The sequence below is a fragment of the Lepus europaeus genome, chromosome 12, assembly GCF_033115175.1.
Source record: "Lepus europaeus isolate LE1 chromosome 12, mLepTim1.pri, whole genome shotgun sequence".
In the NCBI taxonomy this organism is placed as follows: Eukaryota; Metazoa; Chordata; class Mammalia; order Lagomorpha; family Leporidae; genus Lepus; species Lepus europaeus.
Window position 1 is genome coordinate 17,920,807 of NC_084838.1, and position 22,894 is coordinate 17,943,700.

Here is a 22,894-nt window from a genome sequence, read left to right on the forward strand (position 1 = left end):
TAATCTTACCTTCATTGAGTGCATTGCGCCAAGGCCTATTCTGAATGCCTCTCTGAGTACCCTTTCTTGAACCCTGGGTCCCAACCCCTCTCAAAACCACCCCGTTGCTATAGCTTTCCATGTTCTTGGCCCACTCTGAGAAAAATTTTCACGCAACAGTCACAGCTAATTAAACTACCAAATAGGCTTGGTCAGTGATCTGATCCTGATTAAGTTTCATTCTGGCTTCAGTGTTGTTCACCAACTGATTCTCTTCAGTGAGTAAATTGCCATCCGAACCTCAGTTTCCTGATCAAGAAAATAGGGTCGATGACATTCCCACCTTGTGGAGCTGTTGTGCAACTTGAAGTGCGACAGTAGCTATGATGAATACAGTATTTATACATATACACACAGAAGTAGGTGGTAGAATTTATTTTTTTTCTCTCCTAATAGAGTTAATATGAATAATAGCTTGAATCTAGGAAAGGGACTGGGAAAATTTGAGTTGGAACGGCCTAGAGAATTTTGATTAAGAGAAGGAATTAATAATGAACCGTTCTATGAGGTCTATCAATTGTAATAGTATCCAAAGTTTAACTCAGAAGTAGTCATGATGGTGTAATTTAACCGCATAGCAAGAGCCCCAAGGAGAAGTCTTGGCTTTCTCTGAAGCTGTCACAAACAGCTGTGACACCTGAGAGTATCTGCCATCAGACTGTCCTCACCTCATTCCCCAACCCGTGCCTCTCTTGCATCAGCTTCTTTATCTGGTTCTGTGGAGTCCATTTGCCCTTCTCAGTGCTCAGAAGATTCTCAAGAGCAGGAAGCCAGAAGCCTAGTAAGACAGGTTGTGTGTGTGTGTGTGTGTGTGAATGCCCTGCCATTGCAGGAAAGGAAGTTAGACCAATATTTGTTGAGGTGTTTTATTTAAAAAGGAAAAGAAAGTTTTTCAAGTGCAAATTATGCTGTTAAATTCGGTACCCTGGCTTCTGCATAGTCACTGATTCATGTCCTACCACAGAAAATGTCAGGAGAGCTCATGTCCCACTAGGCTGGAGAGGATGGGATGTCTAAAGTGGTCTCCAACTCCAACTCGGGTAAAGAAATTGTGCACACACATAGGTGTGTGTTATGGGTGCACAGGAAATCACCCATTTTCCTAAATGATTTATTGCTTCAATATGGCAAGAAGCATGTTCTGCATACGGGCTTCATGACAGAGTTCACCACACAGACAAATACTTATAACTAGCACTTAGGGAATCCTTATGGTGTCAGTGACTCCCCTTGTTTATATCACTTAACCATGTGCAAAATGGCTATGTATTGTCATGACTATAATGAGGAAAAAAAAACTGTTTCAGCAAACCAAATAACCTACCTTGAATGCTGCAGTTAGGAAGTAATCATGTTCCAATACAGAGCTTTAAATGGGGACAAAGTAGTTCAAACTGATGAAGACTGTGCTTCCAACTTCAGAGGATAGATGGGTGAAATGCCTCCTTTCTCCATCTCAAGTCAAAAGCTAAGTCTTACTTCCAACTTATACCTGAGTACTGAGTTCCATTTTGGGATACTGAGATGAAGAGAACCCAGCCCTTACTGCTAAGGAACTCCAATCACGTAGTCAGCTAAATATGTTGTGATAAAATTGAACATTTTGAAGTCAAACTGATTTGAATTTAAATATTGACTATGCAGTTCACAGCTAAGAAGGGCTAGACCACGTGAGACATTTCTAAGGCAAACTCAACAGCTCCCACTAATTAAAACATTCAAGTTAATTGACATTAACTTAACCTCTCTCAGCCTCACTTTCCTCTTCTGTGAAGAAGATAAACTGCTTAAAAATACTGTTGAGAAGAATAAATTCCATTATGTCTGTAAATTCATTGAGTTCTTTTTTTTTTTTTTGTGGAAGTAAAAGTAGCAAAGTTTATTAGGGTAGGGACATCTGTAAGGACGGATGGGCACCTCTCCAGACAGGACCTGAGAGAGAGTGCCCAGTCACTTGGACTGGGGGTGAGGGAGGCAGGAGCAAGGTTACATGGTTGAGTGGAGAGATTACACCTGGCCAGGCAGGCGGTGGCTCAGCAGAGAGGCAGAGGGCTGAGCGTGCAGTCCAGTTGAGGCCGGGGGTTTTTAAGATGGGTCTTTGTCTTCACACACTTCCTCCTGAAACAAAGGACTTTATGGATGCAAATGTTAAGAAGCTTCTCCCTAAGTTTTGCAAATGTTAAGAAGCTTCTCCCTGAGTTTTCTCTTCAAGGTCTGAAACAAAGGACTTTATGGATGCAAATGTTACCAGATAGGAGGAAGGGAGCAGGGTGTCTGAGATGCAGATACTGGGCTGCACCTGGGAGATTGTGGAAGATTTGTCAGACAGAACGGGTGGGGACCCCCCCACCTGGCAGGTTATCAGGTGGAAGGGGGCAGGGCAGGGCAGGATGTGAATACCGGGCTGCCCCTGAAACACCATCGGGATGACCTTGAGATGCAGCATATGCTGGACATAGATGTCTTCTCTTTAGGCCTTTATGTCACACACACATAAGCTCATAACTGTCTTCCTACCTAACATTCTCCCCTCAAGAGGAAATACCCAAAACTCTTCTTTGGGATTATGGATGGAGATGTGTTTTCTGTAACTTCTTCAAAGCTGGCATGTGGGCGTCGAGGGGGATTTGGGTATTTCCTCTTGCTATCTGTCTTATGGTGTGCAACAGTGGCCTTGGAAAGACTGTCCTGCTTGGTCCAGAGGGCTGCTCAGGTCGTCCAATGGAATGGGCTGGAAGCCTTGTCTGATGACAAAGTCTGTCAATAAGAAGTTACTAAACTGATTTACTTACACAAGTAAAGGTGGTAGCAATAGACTTTCTCATTGGAAGGCAAACTGTCACCAAAAAACTCTTTATAGTTGAAGGAAGGAAAAGAATTCAATAATTAGAGTAGTAGAAAAGGGGTATTATAGGCAGAGACCAATGTATCAGTGACATAGTGTGCCAAGTTTGAGGGTTGTTGAAGAACTGGGGTGGGCAGAGATGGAGTATATTTATAATGAGGTTGTCATTTTGGCTATTTGAAGACAATGCATTGAAAGAAGAGTTCTGACATGGACAGAAAAGCATTTTGAAATATTTGAGGGGCCAGCGCTGTGGCACAGCAGGTTAATACCCTGGCCTGAAGCGCCGGCATCTCATATGGGTGCCAGTTCAAGACCCGGCTACTCCACTTCCAATCCAGCTCTCTGCTATGGCCTAGGAAAACAGTGGAAGATGGCCCAAGTTCTTGGGCCCTTTCACCTGCGTGGGAGACCCGGAAGAAGCTCCTGGCTCCTGGCTTCGGATTGGCACAGCTCCGGCCGTTGCCGCCATCTGGGGAGTGAACCATCAGATGGAAGACCTCTCTCTCTCTGCCTCTCCTCTCTCTGTGTAACTCTGACTTTCAAATAAATAAATCTTTCAAAAAAAAAGAAGAAATATTTGAAAGGCAGAGTTACAGAGAGGGAGTGGGCAGGGAGGAAGATACAGAGAGAGAGTGAAATCTTCCATCTGCTGGTTCAATCCCTAGATGGCCACATTGGTCAGAGCTGGCCTGGTTTAAGATAGGAGCCAGGAGCTTCTTTCAGGTCTCCATTGTGGGTTCAGGAGCCCAAGAACTTGGGCCATCCTCCAATGCTTTCCCAGGTACATTACTAGGAAGCTGGATTAGAAGTGGAGCAGCCGGGACTTGAACCAGTGCCCATATGGGATATTGGCACTGCAGGTAGTGGCTTAACCAGCCACACCACAGTGTCAGGCACAGAAAAGCATTTTTAAAAGAACTTTCTGGCTTCAGAGTAGAAGACTTGGTGGAAGGGAGAGAACCTGAGACCATAGAAACTAGGTGAGGAATGGTAGGCATAGTTTAGAATGGAGATAAGGAACTTGAACCAGGGCCATTGCAATGGTGAGGCTGAGAGACCTAAAGAAGTTGACTCATCAGGAATTGCTAACAGCCCCAGTGATGTGGGTTTTGTCTTTCCCCACTGATGTCTGAGTATTAGGATGGACAGAACTAGCTGAGACATGAAGAGGATAATGAACCACATAGATTCAATGGACTGTGCATAAATGAGGCATGATTTCTACCAGGTAGTTTGAGTAATTAACATTAGAGAGACAAGAAATCACTTAGATTTTCTGGAACCATACCTGGACCCATATGTAAATATGTACAAATGTGACATGACTTCAAAATACAAGTATGTGAACCATAGTCAGGGCTTGTGGAGAGCCAGTGTAGAATTTTGTGGAAGAATGAAATGCTGGACTCAAGAAGAATCTTGGGTTTTCTTTTTCCTATTCTTCATCCTCTCCCTCCTCCTTTCTTCTTCCTTCTCCTCCTCCTTATACTCTTTCTTCTATTTTCTTCTTCCTCATCCTCATCAACATCATTACTTAATTGACTACTTACTGTATGTCAGATTCTTTACATATATATTGTTTCATATGCTCCTTACAACTAGCCTATGATGTATAAATTATAATCTCCATTTTATAGACAAAAGAAAAAAAAGAAATGAGCCTTAGGAAACTCAAGAAACTTTTAAATTTTCTTGTTTTATTTATTTGAGAAATAGAGAAAGAGAGAGAGGGAAGGGGAGAGAGAGAGAAAGATTTTCCATCCAGTAATTCACTCTCCAGATACTTGCAATAGATAGGGCTGGACCAAGCCGAAGCAAGGAGCCTTAAACTCAATTTTGTTTTCCAGCATGGGTGGCAGGGACTCAAATACTTTAGCCATCAACTTCTGCTTCCCACAAGGCACATTAGCAGGAACCTGGATTGGAAGATAAGTAGCTGGAATTCGAACTAGGCACTCGAATATGGAATGTGTGCATCCCAAGTGATGGCTTAACCCATTGCACCACTATTCTCACCCTGAGATACATTTTGGTCTCAGGCAGTTTGTATTTATTTAGCACAATCAAATTTCAGTGAAGATTTCATCTGGCTTCAGACTTTTAACTCCTGTACTTTGTTGTCTCCTACATTGGAGAGATCTGGGTTCTACTCTGGCCTGTCTAGTTGATTGACTGTGTGACCTTGAACAAACCATTAACTCTCTGCAGGCTCTAGGTTCTCCAGTGCCTTCACAATACTGCGAAGGAAATATATATATACACACATATATATGCATATATATATATAATAAAATATATATATATCTGTCATGAGGGATTTTACAAGATGATGATTCATGTACAAGCATGTTTTTTACTTCTCCTTCCTTTTTATCTTTTCTGCCTCCTTTTGTGCTTGACAATGGCAGAATTATTATCTTAATTTGGCCAATCTAGGCAGGGTCCTGTTCTCACTAAGGTTGAGGCAGGTCATGGAGGACTAGGGTTCCAGGACTCTGCTTTTTCACATCAACACATCCTTAGCCAAGTCTACTGCCCTAGAGACAACCTCAGCCCTAGTCATGGTCATACCCACCATTGGTTGCTAATGGTCCAATAGTCCTGGTTGAATGACAACCCCTTTGTGCCTTGATTTTCTCTTCTGCCAATGAGAAGAAACAGTAGTCCCTTTCATAATGTTTTTGTGAAGATTAAATGTATTAATATTATGTCAGATATTTAGAACAGTGCCAAGCATGTGGCAAGTACTATCTATCATTAATTGTTATTGTCATTCTTGCACTCAACACCCTACTTTCCAGTCATACAAAACTCTAAAACATTTCCTCTAATGCAGCCCTCTCCACCTGTGCATATGCTATTCTCTTCTTGGAATGGCCTTCCAGCTAGACACATCCAACTTAAATGTCATTCACTAGCTCCCTGAAATCTTTTGCCTCTCCCAGAAGGAATTGATAACTCTTTCCTTTGCAGTATCATATAAGCACTTTCCTCATTCAGTGTCATTTTCCACAACTCGACTATGAGCATTACAGGGACATGGTCTTGATATGGTTCTATTTAGGCCTTGGAGCCTTACACAATGCCCAGATCATAGCTAAATTCAAGAAAATGGAGCCTGATCCCTACACTGAGAGAACCCTGAGAAATATTCCCCAGTAGAATCTCGCATGTCCAGGATCCCTTGAGATCAATGTCCCTTCCAATTTGTGCCATCATTGCCATACACTGGGAGCCTGAAGAGAAGGCCTCAGCCAAACAAAACCCACAGGCTTTGTGTGGGGTGTGCTTTTTAATTGGCCTCTGCCCATAAAACTGCCAGGCCCTGAAAGGCATTCAGTGTCTGTCTCCCTTTGGAAACTCTGCTACATGTGTTTGTACCCATTACAGCCAAAGCCAAGCTGTTCTGTTTTCATGTTTTACAAGAGTTGGCAGCAGGGAAGGGTGAGGGGCCACAGGTGTGCTCTGCTGGACAAGCAGGCATATGTGCCTATGTGTATGAGAGACAAGAAGACTGGGGAGGTTGTCAGTTCAGGTAGCAGCATGCACCCCAAGAAGGTAATTAAGAATTCAGATTCCAAACCCAGCTTCTAGACCCATTCCTTTAGGAGTCTACTAGGAGACCCATTCATGGACTTGCTCAGGAACCATTGAAGGACTGAAGACAGTAACTAGAAAAGTCTATTCAAATGTAAGTCTTCAGCACTCTCCTCTTAGGGAGGCTAGCTGGGATCCAAATCAAAAGGACAAATTTTGCTAATAACAGAAGCATTAATTGTGATGAGCACTTTTCAGAGTCTGTGCCAAGCACCTTATAGCAGCATCTCAATTAGTCACCATACACACCACAAACAGTGGTTGTCAACAACTTAATTTCACAAAACAGGTCTTGAGGCTTTAGGTGATTGGTCTTGACTCGTGCCATTACTAAGGAGTCAGGACATAGTTTTAACTTAAGACACAGAAACTCCACAGCTGCATTCACATAACAATTTCAGAGGCCATAAATGCATATTGAGAGCCAGAAAGAAAAAAAATGTACCTGTCCAGGGTCATGCAGGTGGCAGAATCAAGAGTATAATATTCCCTGATTTTATTTCCAGTGCATTCTTACCCTGTGGTGTCACCAAGCCCATCCCTTTTCCTGACCTCTGGCAGGTAGGGAAAGGCAGAGAGAAAGCCTTACCTCTTCTCAGAATCAAAGCAAATGCCAAGTTGGGCCAGGATCCCAAGGCAGTTTCATAGCAAAAATACCAGCCTAGTTATGGTTTGCTAGGTTTTATGATCAAAAATGACATACTTTCTTCATTCACATGTAAGCTATTGAACTCCACAGTCAACAAATAGCCTTCCTGAAGCAGAACAAGAAGCAAGTGCTTAGACAGACTGTCTGTGGGGACCAGCAAAGCAGGCTTTGCTTTATCAGAAAATAAAAACATGACCACTTGGCTGTGTAGCTTCAGGCAGATTTCTTCCCTTCTTTGGATATTGATTGCCCATGCAATGTAACAGAGAATTGGAGTGAAACATGCAAATGGCCTGGGATCTTGGATGAAAATAGATTCTTGAGCGTCCGTCATTGAGATTCAAATCAGTAAGTCTTGGAAAAGACCCAGTAATCTGTATTTTTGCAAGTTTCCCAGTGTGGATTTGCTGCACACCATGTGTGAGGACCACTTATCTAGGTAATGTGCAACAGACTTGCCAACCAGAACTCCAAGTCTGTGAGTTTATATGGAGAATATGAGGAGGTGGAGGCCCAATCCCATTTTCAGATACTGCAATAGTAGGCATGCTGCTGAGTGGATGGACTCTTTTGTTAGGGTTTAAGAGAATAGAGGTGACTTACTTAGGAGAGTTTGTACTTTGTGGGGAGGGAGTCCTGATGAATGCTCCATCACTAAACAGGCACAAATTGAGAAGCGCCCAAGTTGAGATGCTGGTTCATATGAGAAGGAACAAAAGATCTGTAGAAAAAATTGTCAAGGGATAGAGTAATTCTGAGGGATGACTATTGATCTTTGGAGTCAGAAAAGCTTGAGTTCAAATCCCAGCTTTCTCAAACATGGGAACTTTACAGATTTGTAATTCAATTTTCCCACCAGAAAAACAGGAATCACCAGATTCATCTACCTCACTAGGGCATTGTAAGGAAGACATTATAAGTAAATAAGAAAGAGCCTGGCATGCAGTAAGTGCTTAAGGAAGGGTTGTGGTTTGCATTTTCTTTAGTTGTCTTTTGCCCATTCCCTTGGCATCACTATTATTTCCCACAAAATCTAACTTCAGGGAGAAAGAGCTTCTCACCCAACCTCTTGTTCTGTTACATAAGATACTGTGGCTTGTACTAAAAGCCAATTCAACAAACAAAAACAGAACAAAGGATAATTTGGGGGCAGTAGGGGTTTCCATGGTTGGCTGGGGCCATGGGGCATGGGCCACAGATGAAAATTGTCTGCCCTTGTTTCTTTCAAGTCTTCAAGTGAAACTTCCCAGTTGGGGATGGGCCAAGCTCAGAGCCTGCTCTGCACATCTGTAATTGGGTTAATGGTATTTGGACTTCTTTAATCTATTTATCCTACTGTCAGTGGGATGTAACAGTCACAGAACACACTGTAGCTCTTTATGCTGAGTAAAAAAAAAAAAAAAAAAACCACACAGTATTTCCAAACAGCAGTGACACAGGCAAGAGTGGCACTGGATTCCATAGCCTGCTTAATTATCCCAATCACACCACAATGAAGAATCAAGTATGGGTATTACCATTCTCTGTTCCTATCCATACCCTAAGACCTTTTGGACTTATGCCTTATACCCAAATAGCGCCAAGCTTCTTAAAATGTCCAGTCCACTATTTGTTTTGTCAGACTTCAGTACCATTGTTTCAATCTGTTGCTGTTTGCATGCATATTCTAGCCATCATATTTCCTTCTTCCTAACTCTTACTGTAGTGGACAGTAGCAATTTCTCTTACAGATATTCAGCAGCAGTTGTTCTTTTTTTTTTTTTTTTTTTTTTTTCAGCAACCCACTGACATTTAGAGGGCACAGGAGAACCATCTCTGCTCCACTGGGTATGGTCTTTATGGAACTTAAGGTGTTACATTCTCCCAATCCAGATGATTTCCCTATGAACTGCATGTGGGCAGCTGAAGTCTCACTCCCAGGAATCCTGAATCTTAAGCAAAGTGATGCAGGAAAGGAACAGTTGGAGTTTGTTGAGATGTAGAGCCTGCTAGGGAGTAGGGAGCTCTTCTGAATACTCAGCCTCTGAATCAACCTGACTTTACAACTCTTCCAAGTCTTGTTGTTTAGCCTCCCCCACCAGATGGAAACCTGTGAGCAAAGTTCCCCTAAATGCTTGCAGTAAGTCGCTTTTAAGGCCAAACTCTATTGCTGTCTCCTGCAACCTATGAACCTTGACACATACATTGAAACTCAATACAAGACTATTTTCCTGGGAAGCTTTCCTTGAACCCTCAGTTATAGGACTCACTTATTGTTAAGGAGGACCTACTATGTGCTTGTTTGGTGCAGGTTCAGGCAACACAAAGCCTAGATATCTTTTCCTACACCCCTTCTCTAAGATTCCCAAGTGCCAGGGATCACTTCTATGTTAGTCCTGAGATAACATATTGGAAAGCTCTGGGTTTATGGACTTGCCTCCTCCTAAGCCTCTGACCTTCAACAACAGCACAATGCTCTATTCCCCTCCAAATCTCTAGTACCCAGCATGGGCCCTGACAGATAATTGCTAGATAAATGTATGTTTTACTGAACTGGATTACCTTTTGGGAACTTCCTACAAAGTTGTCTCAGCCTTAAATCCTAAATTGCTTATAGAACTAACCCAGACACTTTAGTGTTTAGGAAAACAAAGAGAAAAAATGGTTGGAAAGAAAATTGCAGCGGTTGTGTGCTTTGATTCAATAAGACATTCTTTTGCTATTGGCTTGTTTTTGAAAAATTAACATCTAGCAGCAGCCATGACCCAGTAAGCTCCTTGGTGACTGGATGGAAAGATTTCATTTGAGGATGCTAGTAAAAATCCCAGTAAAGGAGATTCTCATTCTCTCTCTCCCCACCCTCCCCCTTTCCTCTAAGAAGCCTTACAGGACCCTCAGTCAAATTTGACATGGTGGAAACTGCAGAGATGGAATTTCCACACTGGATATGGAACAGAAGAATGTTATTCTTACTGTAACTTTGGAACTGGCAAGCTGCCCCTGGGTGGGAGACGGGGATATGAAGGAAAAGGAAAGTAGGGGATAACATGACGGCCTGCCAGAGTTCCAGATGCTTCTTGCGGATGAGCCTCAATGGCTGAGCCCATGCATATGAGAAATATCATGACCATGGCTCTCATGTGGGGAGCACCATGCAGGTTATGAAGTCCCATCATTGGCATATCTAATTGGAGTTCTTTAATAGATGTCATTGTCCTCATTTTACCAATGAGACTCCCAAAACTGCCACGTACCCTTGCTTAGGCAGTGATAATAGTGTAAATGACAATGATAATAATGATATCCAACATTAATGAATCACTCACTGTTGGCTAGGTACTGGTGTAAGCATTCTATACTATGAGATCATTTAATCTAAGTAAGAGGGATCTTTTTACCTCACTTTCTAAAAGAAGATAACAAATCACACAAGGATCACACAGGAAGCCAATGGAAAAGCCTGGATTCAAGTCCAGGTAGTTTGATTTCAGAATGTTCTTAACGTTTATTTTCTGCCTGCCTGCATCTTTATTGAGGTTGGGAATAGAAGCAAATCTGACTTGTAATCATACTTCACTGATTGTAGCATTATATAAAGGTAAAAGTGTGATTTTTGGTAGTGACATTTATTCATTTCAAACACATGTTGGGTGACCACATACCTGGCAATGGATTGGTCAGTGGAGATACAGGGTTGAGGGGTAATGGTTGTACCACCCTATTCTGTTTGGTGATAACTGCCATGAGCATGGTGACTATCCTACCTTCGTCTCCTGGTGTGTGCATGACAGATTTGGGGCACTTAATAAACATGACTTAAATGAAAGGATTATCCCTACTATTGAGCAGTCCATGGTCTACAGGAGGGAGACTTATAAGTGAATATACATTCATTTTTATTGTATGTCATATAGCAATAATGGTATAATTGGTATAACAGTGTTGAGAGCCACAATGTGGTCTGGAGATGGAAAGAATGAGTGTAAGAGTGTGAGACATTTCCTGGATCTGTCAACAGTTCAATATACCAGAAGTCAAGATTAATGTGGTAGAGTATTTTTTTAAGATTTATTTATTTGAAAGGCAGAGTTACAGAGAGGCAAAGGCAGAGAGAGCGAGATCTTCCATCTGCTGGTTCACTCCCCAGATGGCCACAATGGCTGGAGCTGCACCGATCCAAAGCTAGGAGCCAGGAGTTTTTTCCAGGTATCCCACATGGGTGTGTGGGCCCAAGAACTTAGGCCATCTCCCATTGCTTTCCCAGGCCATAGCAGAGAGCTATATATTGGAATTGGAGCAGCTAGTACTCGAAACTGCGCCCATATGGCATGCCAGTACTGTAGGCGATGGCTGTACCTGCTACACCAAGTGCCAGCCCCTGTGGTAGAGTATCTTATCAGATATACCTGAACAGGCAATCCAGGACATGTTCTGCAAGGTTAAACATTAACTTATAGGGAATGGGTCATGAAACTTTTTTCTTTAAAAGTCCACATAATAAGTCATTTGGGTTTTGTGTGTAAAAAGATCTCTGTCTCAACTATTCATCTCTGCTTCACAAAAGCAGTCACTGATAGTATGTAAACAAATGCATGTAGCTCTAATAAAACTTTATTTATAAACATAAACAGTGGGCCAGATATGGCCGGTGGCTATAGCTTATTGATCTCTTCTGTAGGATATCAGCTGCCATTAACAGTCTCTGATTAAATTAATTTTCCTTCTTTATGTGCTTATTAAAAACCTGTTATGCACCATGTAGAACAGCAATAACTTCACTCGTTGCTTATAGTCATGAGAGACAGAAGAAGTCAGTTACGGCAGTCTGATATGTGTGTGATGAATGGGAACAGAGGGAGTCATGAAAGCCAAAAAAAGGGCCCCTACACCAAATTTGAAAGGCTGAGGTACACATCATCCTATGTTAAGGAAGAAGTATCTGAACTCTGGCCTACCGGATTAGTAAAAGTAGATGAAATGAAAGAATGTTCCCCATACATAAAAGCTCGATAGTGATAAAGGTCTTGCTGGGTACTTATTTAAATTTTGGAAAATTGAAAAACATATATAAAATAAAAGCCTACTTGGAGCATTGATTGTGAGAGGGAGAGTGGCAGGAATTGAAGTGTAACGTTAATCATCTGTTAAATCAGTGCTGCCCACTAGAAGTAAAATGTGAGCTGCATGTGTAATTTTAAGTGATCTAGTAGTCAAATTTTGAAAATGAAAAAGAAACAAGTGAAATTAAATTTAATAATATATTTATTTATTCCAGAATGTCGTAACTTCAATACATAAAGAATATGATTGTTAGGATTTTACTTTTTCTTGTATGAAATCCTTGAACTCTATTGTGTTTTTTTCCATTTATCATGCATCTCAGTTCAAACTAAGCCACATTTCAACTGTTCAGTAGTCACATGTGGCCAATGACTACTGGACTGGACAGTGCCAGCCTAGGTCATCTAGGTCCAATGAAGACCACTTGTGGAGCTTGTGATTTGGCATCAGTGTAATGGGATTTTAAAACCTCATTCTGGTAGTAGGATAATCTATTATAAGTTAATAGTCTCCTTCTGGGTAATTATATTGGGGTGGGAAACTGAAAGAAGTAAAGCAAAAAAACACACACACACACAGAAGAAAGGAAGAAGAAGGAATTACCAATTTTGAATGGGAAGGAGAAGTATATCGCTTTATCAGAAAACCCATGAAAATTGGAAATAATGGAACCATATTTCTAACTGATCTAAGCAGGTGGCCGTTAAGAAGTTGGGTTTCTAAGTGATCCTGGTCATGCAGTGAATTCTAAGTCTAGAAGTCTGGCTAATCATCAGCCAACTTGTTAAACAGCAACCCAGTCATTCAGAACTTGTGGGTGTGAAGAGGAGACAGATAGGTCAACCCAGAAAGTGACCTCATTTTCCTTGCTGTCAGTTAGAGGTTCCAGTTATAGAAACCATCCCAGCCTGTGAAACAGTTTGGCAACCCCTCACCTCAACCCTGTGAAAGCTAAGGCCCATTTTCCACTTGTGATTCATTGGACTTACTAGGTGAGGATGCTAGTTTTGGTCATAGGTACCCTTTCTCAGGTGCTCAAATGTTCTCTCTGTTGCAATCTCCTGCCTGGCATCAAAACTTTAAATATTAGCACTTAATCACCAAAACTCTTCGTATTTGATTGTTATCCAAATATGGGCAATTAGGATGTACTAAGAATTATTATTTGTTTTTAGTTTTTTTTTTTTTTTTTTGACAGGCAGAGTGGATAGTGAGAGAGAGAGACAGAGAGGAAGGTCTTCCTTTTTGCCGTTGGTTCACCCTCCACGTACCACGTACCACGCCGATCTGAAGCCAGGAGCCAGGTGCTTCTCCTGGTCTCCCATGCGGGTGCAGGGCCCAAGGACTTGGGCCAGCCTCCACTGCCTTCCCGGGCCATAGCAGAGAGCTGGCCTGGAAGAGGGGCAACCGGGATAGGATCTGGCGCCCCGACCGGGACTAGAACCCGGTGTGCCGGCGCCGCAAGGTGGAGGATTAGCCTGTTAAGCCACGGCGCACGGCGCCGGCTAGTTGGATTTTCTATCTCTAAATACATGCTTATCTCAGGAAGCCTTAGCAATTGAAGTGTTTAGGAGAAAAATAATAAAGCTTGGTAATTGATAGATAATTTTTTGTGTGTGTTGATAGATGTTTCCAAAATGCTGAAAAACTTTGTTCTCTTTACTTTTTTACTTACTGCATGGAGTTTATATCATTAATTATATAAGCATGGATGTTCGTCATTGATGGTGCTTAACTTGGGCTCTGTCCAAATTTATTCCTATCTTCCTCAAATAATTGCAAAAGATCTCCTGCGTGCCAGGTGATACAAATTGAATGAGAGGCAGCTTCTGTGTATTTCTGAGGAATGGGAGAAGCAAACAATTATCCGAGTGCATTAAAGCAGTTGTGGAGGAAATGAGGGCTGATGGAGACTCACAGGACTTATGGGCTTGGGTAGTCTCAGAGAATGCTTTGAGGAGTATCAGACATAGCTGTGTTTAGGCATTCAGAATCTGATTGCCTGGGTTCAGATTCAGATTTCACCTCCTACTAGTAAAACGATATTGGGAAGGGTACTTAAAATGTCTTGCCTCAATTGCATCATTTATTAAATGAGAACACTGATCATTTTATCTACCATAATAGGTTATTTTGTATATTGAAGAAGTGAGTTATTTAAGTTGGAAAATGAAAACTGAATAAAGATGAGTTCTGCAAAGATAAGGAAGGTATTCCCAGTACGGGGAACAACCTTCATCCAATGCTCAGAATTAAGGGAACATGGCAGGCTCAGGTAAGTAAAGGAAATTCTGTTGGACAGGACCATAATATGAGCAGAGGGGAGGTAGCAAAAGATAGGTCTAGCAAGATAGTGAAATCTACATTGAAGAATTTAGGTCAGAGGAAATTTTGGACAGCAATATTCTTTTTTAAAAAATTATTTTAATTTCATTTGAAACAGAGAGAAATGGAGGTCTCCTATCCATTGGTTCATTCCCCAAATGCCTCTAACGGCCAGAGCTGTGTGAGACCCAAATCCAGGAGCCAGGAACTCAATCGCAGCCTCCCACATGGATGGCAAGGACTCAAGTGCTTGAGCCATCATCTTCTGCCTTTCCACGGTGCACATTAGCAGAAAGAGAGGACTTTTATCAGGCACTCTGATATGAGATGTGGGCATCTCGGTCAGCATCTTAACCACTGTACCCAGTGCCTGCCCCAGGACAGCAATTTTCTTGGAGAAGGGAGGCTATTTACAAATTTCTTGTTTTGAAGACAATTCAGATTTACAGGTGAAGGGGGTCCCAACAACTGGTACTTTGTAAGTGTTAACATGAGTTGCAGGAGAACTGCAGATGTTTGAGATGCAAGCATTTGGCAGGGAGCTTTGTGGAAAATTTTTAAAGTATCAACACAGGAATATTTATAACAACTGGAGGAAAAGCCATTCTATTAGTAGAAGAGAAACATCAAGGTTTGCATTTATGTCTTGGATGGTGCACTAAATGTCTGGAAACCAAGTTCTCTCTTTGTATCCTTGGAAAGAGATTTTGCAAATTGGTGCTTGGAAATTTCACCTCCCTGGTCTTTGCTGGTAGAGAGGATATGTGTGTGTGTATACCAATGAATAGGTGGATAGATGCATTGTGTATATCTCTGTTTCAGGGAATGGAGAAAATGGGACGTCTGGTCACTTCCCTTGCTCCATGTGGTCTGTGTTACCTTGACATGTTTTTAATCCTGGAAAGAAATGTGTTCCGTATGGTGCAAGGAAAACAAGGAGAAAGAGCTGCTCCTTTCTGTGCAAAGCCTGAACGGGCCTCTGGGAAGAGTCATACCAAGACCTTTGTAGACAAATCCATGTCAAAGGACGCCACTTCTAGGCTCCCTCAGACATTTGGAAGAGGAAGAGAAGTGAGGGATCCCTGTTCTTCAAGAATGATCTTAAGTGCTACCTCCATGAAGCCTCCTGGGCTTTTCTTCTCTAGAAGAAATCTCCTGCAATTACCTATGTATAGACAATGCTGTGAGCACACTTCATAACTTGGAGTTCTCTTAATGCTTTACCAAGTATTCTCCTACCCACCAGCTTTTGTCTAGGCTAGTCTCTCTGTCTGGAACACCCATCTCTCCCTTATTTATCTACCTAGTTTCTATTTATGTACAAACGCCTCTTAGCATCACATTCCTACCTCCAAGGCTGAGTCCTTGTCTGGCTTGGTCATTGGCATTGGACTTTAAATTTGTGTTCACTCTCATGTCTCTAACAGTATATAGAAAATTTCCCAAGGGCAGGGGTCATGCGGTTTTTTATTTTTTTAATTTCTTCGGGAATCACTATGACCTAGCTAGTATGTGTATGAGCACATGGTTTGTTGGAGGGACTGGAATCTAGTTTTCAAAGTGTCCCCATCATCTGCCAGATTATTAACAACCACATTGTGGAGAAAGTTTTTAGAAAGCAGATTCATGGGCCCCATTCCACAACTATTGAATCAGCAACTTTGGGATGGAGTCCATAAATCTATGTTTCAGTGAGCTATCCAGAGGGTTTGGATGCAAGCTAAAAGAGAACTACTGGTGTACAAGAAGGGGCTGAACAACTGTGATAAGAGGTTCTATTGAGAACAGCTTCAATAAAACCCCCAAACAACATAATCTATGGACACAAAGTTCTTTATTAAGGAATTAGATTCCCTTAAACTGTTACGACTCATGAAACCATACAGGTCTGTCATGGCATATGTTCCCTGAACTCATTTCCTCTTGACTATGAAAAAATAAATAAATTGGTATGGATTTGACCCATCATGTCTTATACCTTTCCTGGCTACTTTTTGGTCCCTAAACATTCTGAAATATATGGTTGTCCACTGCAAGTATGTGCATTTAACTAAATCATACCATTTATTTTTCCTTAGTATGCAATATCAAACCAACTACTAATTTGTACTATTTCCTATAACTCTCTTGATAACAACATCTTTTGTCCATCACTGCCCCAGCACCATGGGGCCATGTCTCACCTAGACTACCACACTAGCTTCCAATTTGGTGCTAATAAACCTTGGCTCACAACTGTGATGTTGGTCCCTACACAAAGGAATCTATCTAAAAATTGAAATTTGTCCCTGACATCCCATTCCCTGACAACTTCCATGGCTGTCCATCATTCTCAGCATTAGAGACCAATCACTTCATTGCTGCTGTAGAGCCACTGAATCCCTGCCCATATCTCTTACCACTCTATGTACTAATCTGACTTCCCATAGGCAGTATCCACATCACCCTGAGAGCTGTTTCTGGTGGCTTGAGCCCACCCTGTTCACCAACATGAAATGCAGATGTACTCGAGGATTAATACCCTAGTGGAATCCCTCAATTAGTGACTGATGGCAGTGATTGGATAAATTCCCTAACTCCCTAGAATCACAGGTGGTTGGTAAGCCTAGAGTGTTATCCACTGACTGACAGTGTTCCAAAGAGGATTAAGCTGCAGGTGCTCACTGTAGCAGTATGCTTGATATTACACCCTTATTTGTCTACCTTCCCATCCTCATTTTACATGCCATATCTTCTACTGGGTAAGTACTGGAATCATACCCCAGAAAAACTGCCTGCACTTGAATCTTTGTTTCCAAGTTGGCTTCAGAAGAAGCCTAAATGAAGGGATGCATTTACAAAGCTCTTGTCAATTTGTTCTCTATAAAACTTGGACAATACTTGGCATCTTTCTTCCCCCACAGTGGTTCCTCATTTCCCCTTCTTACCAATCCAGATCCCACTTGCCTGAATACTTTGAATTTCCCACACAAGCCATGTCCAACTTCACCCTCTTCATTTTCTCATGTGCTGTTATTGCTGCATGCAACATTTAACATTTTTCCTTCTGAGGTGGCTTTCTTCATTTATAACACCTCACAAATTGCATAATACTCTCTAAAACCAATGTCTGTGAATGTCTGTCTTGGTTACCACTTTTATCAGTGCTTAGACCAATGCATTGCACACAGTTATGCTCAATACTCAATTTATCAGCCAACAACTAAAGTTGTTTTATGTGTTTTGTGAAGTATAAAGTGGTGTATATGGAAAGAACTATTTGTAGTATGATTCATGGGCAAAGTGTGAATAGACAATAGAATGAGTACAAATTTATCCTTTTAAGTATATTGGAGTGATATCATTAATCAAGTTGGGCAAGAGGCTTTGTGATGAAGGAGTAAGAGTACTGGCCAGGAAGGCAGTATCAGGGTTCTCTGGCCCACATAGTGCATATCCTGGGGAATCCTTTCCCTAAGCCAAACTTCAACTAATCATTTGACAAAGAAATTATAATAAACACAGATGAGAAAGTATAATATCTGTACTACCAACTACTCTTTCCATTTCCAGTTATGCACACTATAGGAGGAAGAAAACTGCTTTTCCTTTTATACTCAAGCCCAATGCTTCTGTTACCAGACATACAAGAGTTTTTTGCACATTGACCAATGCTTTGAAAACAGCTTAGTATCCTGCAGATCAATTCAATTCTGACAATTAGCACAGGTCTCACAGGTAATGGGCTAAGTTCCATAAGCTGCCCTCTGCTTCAGATGTCAATTACAAATAATGAGTCTCCAGTTTTCTTGTATTCTGTCCAATTTGGCTATTGATTTCTTACACAGTCTCTATCATTTGTGAGTGTGGTTAACAGAACCCAGGAGTAGAGCTTAATTTACTCCAAAGGACATTTTATAGGATACATGTGAACAGTTCCATGAGCAGATAGACTGGGCAAGGTCTGGGAGGTCCCATGTGCAGAAGCCTTTTTTTTTTTTTTTAAAGTTATTTATTTATTTGAAAGTCAGAGTTATGCAGAGAGAGAAGGAGAGGCAGAGAGAGAGAGAGAGAGAGAGAGGTCTTCCATCCACTGGTTTACTCCCTAATTGGCCGCAACAGCCAGAACTGCACCAATCTAAAGCCAGGAGCCAGGAGCGTCTTCCAGTTCTCCCACATGGGTGCAGGGGCCGAAGGACTTGGGCCATCTTCTACTGCTTTCCCAGGCCATAGCAGAGAGCTGGATTGGAAGTGGAGCAGCCAGGACTTGAACTGGCACCCATATGGGATGCTGGTGCTGCAGGCAGAGGCTTTACCTGCTACACCACAATGCCAGCCCCCCAAGTACAGAAGCTTTAATCACCCATGGAGTTGGGATGTGCATACTCCTGCCACATAGTTGTGTTCACCAGTCTAGAAGTTCTCTAAAGTCTACCCTTTTAAGGATTTTTATGGAAACTGCACTATGGAAGCATCATTGGTTATTAACTCAATCTCCAGTTCTTCTGTTCTTGGAAGATGGAAAGTTCCCAGCTTCTATCATGACCTGGTCTTTCTGATGACCAATCCACAACTAGGAACCCATCACGAGTGACATCATTGGAACAAACGATGTGCCTATCCCCAGGAAATGCCAACAGATTTACTAGCTATATGTCAGAAATCAGGAGCTCTTAAAGGCCAAATATATATTTTATTATGTTACAGTCAGCTGTGGATGCAGAAACTAAAGTTCAGAGACTTGCCAAAAGTCACCTTGCCTCTTCCTCTGGAGATCGACTATGTCATAAAGATCTTTTTCAACTGAGCACTGCAACACTACCAGCCAATCCGTGTTGAGATGAAACAGTTTCCATTGCTTTAGGATTTACAAAATTGTGCCTTTAACTCAAGTAGGCTCAAGACAATCATAAAAAGACAGAATCAATGCAAAGTGTGCAGATTTTAGAAGTTGGGGTGTGATGCTTAGATCCTACACTACGAAAAAAATCACTGAATTCTGAGTCTCAGTCTCTCTTACCTGCAAAAGTAGCACTCCTGATCCATATAACACAGTATTTTTGTGAGAATCAAAAGAGAAACTGATCCACTTCCATGCCTTTAGGAAAGATATACCTCTCCTACCCCTGTTCTTATTGTTCTACTTCTGAATAATAAACCAAAAAATAGAATTGTGCATATTTTAATTTTAAAATTTGATTTAACTCTGAACTTGTTCAATATCTTGGATGTGCAACCAAGATTTATCTAGTTTGAGGAGATAGAAGATCAATGGATTGCAGAACCTCAGTCTTGGTGATGTAAGTGACACCATTGTTCCCATGTAAATACTAGAGGGCTAAACTTGGTGGTTGTATCTCCACCCCTACCACTCCATTTCTGCTACAGAATACAGCTTGCTATGGGAGTCAAAGGTAAGGTGAAGAGATGGAAGAGGGGAAAGTGGCCACAAACAACAGTTAATGTGCACCTGCATGTAACAGCCCTCTGCTGGGTGCTGTATTTAAATCATAACACATTTGGCTTAGAGCAACCCATTTCAGAGAATAATTTTGAACCTCAGTCTACAGAAAATGCTACTGAAACTCAAAAAGCTAAGGAACTGCTCAGGATAACACTAATGCATATGACTACGCTGCCAGACTCCACCTGACAGCATTCTAATCCCTTTCCTGGAGGCTTCCTATCTCTTCTTGATACTGTATCATAACAAAACCTGAACATAACAAAAACTGAAGAGGGATCAAGGATATTAGTGAATTTCCAATCCTACACATCTGATCACATGATCTTAGTTTATATATTTCCCTGATAGCTGGACTCAGAATATAACTAAGTTATTCTGTTTTGATATTATTTATAAATACATCCAATAGGAAGTTTATTGTCTGCTCTGCTTTTTCTGCAAACCCAAAACTACTCATGTCTGTTGATTAAAAGGAAATCTAAAATTAGTTAATAGCAGTAGTATGTGATGAGTTTTTAGAATTGCACAATGTTAGAGAATGTAATGATTATTCCATCAAATCTCTGCATTAAATAAGAATGAAAAAAATATCCTTTTCCCATCCACTATCACCACTTGCATCCAAAGAAGCATCATTATCTTTCTTGATGACACAATGTACCCTTAATACCTGAGATGTGTCTGATCATCCCTCCATTTTCTCCTTCACACAGCTATCTTATGGGTCTTTCCCAACCACAGATCTCACCAAGTAAGTTGAGTTCAGCAGCTGTTCAATGCTGTTAATACACAGTCTGAAATCTTTAGTATGACCAAACTCTCCCTCTTCTAGTAGAAACACTATTGCCCTCTCTACTGTCTAAGCGTGTTGGCCTTTGGTCAATTTCTTAAAAATGCCTTGCTTTTTCTTACTAAGGATAATGCAAGTTCTGGTTCCACTTGCTTGAACACACTGCATGCTTTTTCTTATTGCCAAATCCTCCTGTCTTAGCAGAGGTTAGTGACTTGTTCAAGGTTACACAGCAGATGGTATTTTCCTTCCATATTTCCTTCTATTCCGAACCCATGTCTTTGTAAAAAATTTCTATTTTTCACTCCAAACCTCATTCCTTTAGAATTTACAGCATTAACTCAAAGAATTGTGGCTTCTCCTCAGTTGTACTTTTGTCCTAGGTTCTTATTTCTATCTCTAAGGGTTAAGAACTGAGTAGATTTACCTATACTAGTACAGTATGATAGAATACTCTTCTCCAAGTTTTAAAATTTATTTTACTGAAGAGAGACAGAGAGACTGAATATATACAGAAAAAAAATCATCCATCCACTGGATCAGTCCACAAATGCCTGCAACACCCAGGGCTTGCCTAGGCCAAAGCTAAGAGCCTGGGATTCAGTATAGCTATAGATATTCTATGTGAGTGGCAGGAACCCAGCTACTGAGCTATCACCTGCTGCTTCTTAAGGTGCACATTAGCAGGAAATTGGATTAGGAAGGGACCCCAGACTTGAACCCAGGGCTTTTGATATGAAAGGTGGGGTATAGCAAGTGGTGGCTCAACTGCTGCACCAAATGCCTGGCCCTCCAATTATTGTTTACTTTAGTGTTATTTTGTTCATTTAGATAAACTCTAAAACTTTGATGATAAATAGATCTGAATGCAGAACATTTTTGCCTGCCTTGAAGTAACAACGCTGTTTATTTCACAGTTTATGCAACTAAAGCCTACTTTAAAATGAACAACTATTGTGTGTGCACAGATGACCCTGTGTGTATGTGTGTGTGTGTGTGTGTGTATGTTGGATAAAGGAAGAAGACACTATGACTAAGATCTTCCACAAGAAAGGTCTTTGTCCCCTGAGTTTCTGCAGACAAATATGAGTATAAAAAGCTATATTAAAACTCTCAATTTTTGTATGTATGAAATGTTTGACTCTTTTCCTGAGCCTATTCTTTAAATATTGTTTCTTCTCATCATTTATCTTACTTTGAAAACAACTAGAAGAATTTAGCAATGACTTTGGCGGGGCAGGGGGAGGGGTGATGGTTGTTTCCCTCATGTCTCTCAATGGGTTTTGTTTATAAAGAGTGCAAAAACCCATTATAGGAAGTTCTTGATTTCCTGTCCCTGCCCTTATATATTATTCACATTGATGTCCCCAAACTACCTTTTGGTTATTGTTGCAAAATTTAAAATTTCAGGGGACAGCAGATGGACACATATTTTCACCTGCCTTAGAGTTAGCACTGTCAGACAACACCACAGTGTATAACATTGCTAAGTTTATTCCATATAGATGCCTGAGTGCCTTAGCACATCTTATTCTTTTTCTTTACAAAAAGTAAATATCAGAACATTTAGTGGGGCTGGTGTTGTAGTGCATCAAGTTAAACAGTTGCCTGCAATGTCAACATCCCATATGAGCACTAACTGTTCCACTTCTGATTTAGCTCCTTGCTAACATGCCTGAAAAAGCAGCAGCAGATGAGTTAAGTACTTGGGCCCCTGCCACCTGTTTGGGAGACCTGGATGGAATTCCAGGCTCCTGGCTTCTGCTAGGCCCAGCCCCAGCCTTTGAGGAATGAACCAGCAGATGTAGGATCTCTCTCTCTCTCTCTCTCTCTCTCTCTCTCTCTCTCTCTCTCTCTTCTTTCTCCCTCCCTGTGGCTCTGCCTTTCAAATGAACAAATAAATCTTTTTAAAGCTTTTATAATTTTAAAAATATTTTATTTATTTGAAAGATAGAGTTACAAAGAGAGGGAGAGACAAAGAGAAAGAGGTCTTCTGTCTGCTGGTTCACTCCCCAGTTGGCTGCAATGGCTGGAGCTGAGCCAGGCCAAAGCCAGGGGTCAGGAGTTTCCTCTGGGTCTCCCACGTGGATGCAGGGGCCCAAACACTTCCACTGCTTTTCCAGGCCATTAGCAGAGAGCTGATCAGAAGAAGAGCAGCCA